Raw genomic sequence first — 5,342 nt, 5'->3', positions numbered from 1 at the left:
AACACAAGGCTTATACATCCGCAAAGGAAAAAAACATTTCTCATTTTATGTCTTTCTCGTGCCCAGTTTCATTTCAGTTTTCTTTGAATTTTTGCATGGTTTTTGCAGAGGGTAGGGTTGGTCTTGAAAGTGAATCTACACCCTGCTATGGCTATAAGAAGATTAGCAAAGGGATTGTCACCATTTTTTACATGGATAATTTGGGAGTGGTCGAGCTTCTTCTGGAAAATGTGGGCTCTCATCTTCTTTTCCCTTTCTTGTATCAAAGTCTTTTTTTTAAAATATATTCTCTATTTTCAAACCCAAATTGGACATAGTGAAAGCACAAAATCATTTTATATTTTCCTTTCAGCTTTACATCTGTGGATGTCATACATCTCCTTACATTAGTTTAGGCTCCATCTTCTCATAACTGCAGCTCCAACTAGGTTTTAATTTGGGTACTATATAAATTTATTTACTTTTGTGAATCTATCTATGTTCATTGTTTTGAATAATGCAGTCTCTTGCAATTTTCCAACCATCCATAGAACAAATGTTTTGTAATCATGAAACTTCTTGCTTATCCATAAATGTAGATCCTGAAGTATTTTCCATAAAGATCTATTTTACTACTATTGCAAGGATTATTCAGTCGGTGCATAAATTTAGCCTATAATAGTGTCATTATTTTGGAGTGGTTTGTGTTTTGAAAAGTTAAAACTATTTCACTAGTTAGTGTGAAGATGGGAGTATTATGGATTTGATTGTGTGTTGAAACATTTTTGTATCAATGTTTTGAATCACACAATTGAAACATTGATGCAAAAATGCTTCAGCACACAATCAAATCCAAAATATTGCATCTTAATGCTATTTCACTGGTGATCTCCATTAAAACATTCAGCATTCAACATTAATATAGTAATTGTAATTTATTATATAATTAATTTTATATCATTACCAAATAATATGTTTGTATTACGTTTTAACATCTTTAGAATGAAAAGAGGGGCAAAGTTTTGTTGTTGTTCCTTTCTTTCAACATTGTATCATTTACTTGTCAAAACATTCAACATTGATATAGTAATTGTAATTTATTATATAATAAATTTTATATCATTACCAAATAATATGTCTGTATTATGTTTTAGCATCTTTAGAATGAAAAGAGGGGAAAATTTTTATTGTTGTTCCTTTCTTTCAACATTGTATTTACTTGTTCTTTTTCACTGTGGTCAATTTGTATTCTTTTTGTTTCTACTACTGTAGGGATTTTTGCCTAATGTTTTATCATTGAAAATTAGAATGTTAATCGATATCTTCCTTTTAAATGGGTTTAACCATGGAGGAAACTCTATAGTTAAGTGCACTCAGGCTAGACTAGTACTAAGATGGGTGACCTCCCGAGAAGTCCTGATGCTTCACCCCTATGAGCATCACCTCGATCCAATGAGTGCTAAGTGTTCTATTTATTCTCATGAGAGATGGATTCATGTTGAATCACTACTCATGAAACATAGTTCAATGAGTTTGACTCAAAAATCGCATAGTTAAATCCTGATAGCAATATCACAATCTCTACTATAGCTGCAAAAAATTGCTAATGAAGATCACTATATTTATTTCTTCCATGCATTTCCCTACGGCTAGAGTTTATATTTTTTCGATAGATAACTAAATCCTCAACGTAAAATTTTTTTTTTTTTTATTTTATATATTTGGGTATACGTTCTTCTGTTGGATTTAGTACACATATCTTTGAATATGTGATCTTCTATTAGTCGTGGCTCCATTAAAGATAAAAAAATTTCAATAAGATATTTTATGAGTTTTATAGTTGCTTGAAATGACTTGATACATGACTTCATCTTCCCTTTCATTGGAACAACTTTAGGTAGCCATCGAGCTGGATCTGGATATTTCTTATTTCACCTATTTTTCCCTTTGCTAGTTGAGGCTCCATTATGATTATTTGCCCTTTGATTATTTGATTAATTTCTCAAACTATGCTTCCCAACCTTTAGCATTTTCTCTTTTTGAACATATGTTTGATGAGATCTTTCCTTTATTTCAATCAAGATCAATATAAGATCTTAAGCATATTCTTTTGATTGTTTTCTATGTAGCATCTCTCATCCACTTTTGCACATATTTCTTCATTTCTTCTTGAAATAATTGAATTGATAGTCTCAGATGCATTCACATAGCTTTTGTTGCTCTCTTTACAAGCTGAAAATAGATATGACTTTCAATACGTGGCACCAACATAGTCTTCATTACATTTTATAATACCTAAATAGTAATCTTTAAGATATGCACCATATGAAACCTTGTTTCTGTTTATTCTCATGCCATATGATCCTTGTACAATATAATGTTGTTTAGAAATGGCCTCAGCTTTTACACACATTTTTTCCTTTTCCACCTTGTGATTGCTACATCAATCTGAAATACCATTTTCATTATGATGGCTGAATTGAGAAACCAAGTATCAATAACACCTCCATCATTATTGTCTCTGATCCAAGCAACTTCTTATTGCTTAAATTTCCATCCCAACCACTACAAGGATCCATTGTTTTCTTATTTTTCTTGGAATCTTTATTCAAATTAGTTACCTCATCAGACTTGGCTTTAAGGTTCATTGGTATTTTGTCTGCTTCTGTGATACACTGTAATGTTAATGTTATGTCTAGCTCTATAGTATTGGTATTTTGTGTGCCTACACAATTTTTTCCATTACCAACAATGATTTGTGCTAGTCTAGTGCAATTAATCATCTAATTACTTTTATCTTTGAGTTGTCTATATTGAGCCATATAGTCTTGTTGAGGTAGAAAGGGACTTTGCATCTGTCAGTAAACATTATTCAAGGCTTTATGTAGCCCAAAATTTTTCAAAGGTTGGACTATTGTTTTCTATTTTCAATGCATAATTGAATTTCAATCTTTTCTTGAGCATGCCAAGCTTCATTTTGGTTGTGTTTTTGACCTCTTGATCTCTATCTCATGTTTGCAGTTAGTTTTCAATTGGTTAAAAGAAGAGCTCAACATCTCTTATAATATGCCAATCAGGTATTTTGCATTTGCATTTTTACATGGTATGAACTCGATAGACTTTTTTATTAGCATTATTTCAAGTTGCAGTATTCTGATTCAATTTGCACGCACATTAAATATTTAGAGTGTGGAAAGTGGGAACTAATAGATATGGTGTTGTTTTAAGTTGTTAGAAGACTAAATTCTTGGAGTGCCTTTATGTTTTGGTGAGAACCAGAGTTGGCCTAGAGGATTTGATTTTTTTTTGTATCATTTACATTTTCTTTGTTAGCATTGAAAGTGCTAGGTCTTTTTGCAGCTTGACCTTACCTATGAGCATATTTTTTTAAGCTAATTAAATGACTGAATAATAAGGACTAAGGACTTGATGTAGTCACTATATAATAATCTGATCACTGAATCTTGTTTTAGAATCTCCTTCAAATATAATCTTTGGTTTACTGAAAGGAACTCTATGCCTTTTTACACAAAATCTTATATTTGCATTATCAGTTAAATGCTGCAAGTTTAGTTTCTGCTGACACTTACACCTCAAAAACTTATGCTCCATCCTCAACTATGATGAGAAATATCTTAATAGGTGGCCTCAAACTTGATACATGAGACACTAAACTCCAAGATTTCCTCGACAAACACAACATACTCTGCTATTACCTACCATTGTTTTGATTTGCAAGTTGTATACACAAACTCATGTGTTAATGGTTGTCTTAGGCTTTTTCTTCATCCTTTTTTGAGAACCTGGGTTTGCTAGGTTTTGGCATGGGACTAACAATTTGTTTGTTTTTTGAAGATGAGCTTCGCTCTTTCTATGACATTCTAACTAGATTTGAATTTTGTATTACTCTGAAGCTGCAATATTATTTTAAATAGTTTGATCATTTTATGTTGGCTCCTTGGTATTTCAATTAGCTTCTAAAAAAGATCCACCCTATTTTGTTTTGTTAGACGTCTTAAACTTTTTTGCATTATTCACTGGTTGATGGGATCACAACTTTGATACCACTGTGAATGCCTTAACTAATAACTTGCAAACTATCACTTAGAGGATAATGTTATGTCAATTTACATTGTAAAATTTTTATGTACATATGTAGAGGATAATATTTTTTAAATTTAATAAGGCCATATTGTTGTCTGCATTAATCAATGGAATGCTCTAATTTCAAAGATACCCTTCCTTGTGTTTCTTTCAAAATTTAATTGTATCTTTCTTGTTGGATGCACGTGCCTTCAATGGACAAATACACAGAAACATTGTGTCAACTATAAATTTGGATTGCAAATTGGATCTCAAGGCTATAGCTCTTCAAGCTAGGAATGCTGAGTACAATCCCAAGGTAAGTGGCTTGGATATTATTTCTATTTTTTGTAAAAGTGTTATCACTTTACTATTCATGGTTGCTCAGAATTAAATCTCTCTCCATAGAGCAACACACAAGCAAGAGATGCATAACTACAGTAGTATATTGTATGTAGGATTTGAAAATTTAAAAAATACTAAAAAATGCTTGTGGAAGGAAATTGTAATAAAAGCATTTCTATCAACTCGATGTTCTCCAATAAGGATAAGATTGAAAACTAAGAAAAGATGACAACTAAAAGAATAAAGAATATTCTTGAAGTCTATCTTAACAGCTTAGTTGACCATTATAAACTTACAACTAAAATTGCAATATTATCTTACTAATGGGGATGAGAATGAAAAGTCCCCTTCCCATTGTGCCTAGCTTGTAAAATTATTAGGATATCCCCAACTTGATGCCCTCAGATAGTAATATCTATAAAATCAAAGTTACAATTTCATATATGTAAAAACTAACAGCTACCACCATATTTTGAAAAAAGCTTAGTATTGAAACATAATTATTGTGGGCTTACAAAATATGCAAGGCCCCTCTTAGACACCAATCCTTAATAAAGAAAGATATGTGTGGCCCCATTGTCTATAAGAACAGTGATGCCCTGTCCCAGAAAGACTCCACAAACTTTCAGAGAGTATGGAACTTGTCCCTTGGGTGGTCTTCAAAGTATAGCCAAGATGTTGTAGTTAGTTCCTCCTCTCACTATTTCAAGTTCCTATTCTTCTTTATGAGCTTTAGCTCTTCTGTCTCAGCCTCATCATCATAGGCAGCCTCAATATAATATGGATTTAATAACTGGGTTCCCATAACTCCTAGAAATCGAAGCACAATAGACTTACTTCTCAATTCAATAGTGAAATTCACATACCCTTTTATTATAGCATTAGATTCTACACTTCTTTTTAAAATTAACATTGTATTGATTCAAAGGAGGTGC

The sequence above is a fragment of the Cupressus sempervirens genome, chromosome 5, assembly GCF_028749045.1.
Source record: "Cupressus sempervirens isolate cs-2001-9-10 chromosome 5, ASM2874904v1, whole genome shotgun sequence".
NCBI classification, from domain to species: Eukaryota; Viridiplantae; Streptophyta; class Pinopsida; order Cupressales; family Cupressaceae; genus Cupressus; species Cupressus sempervirens.
This window is presented reverse-complemented; position numbering follows the sequence as displayed.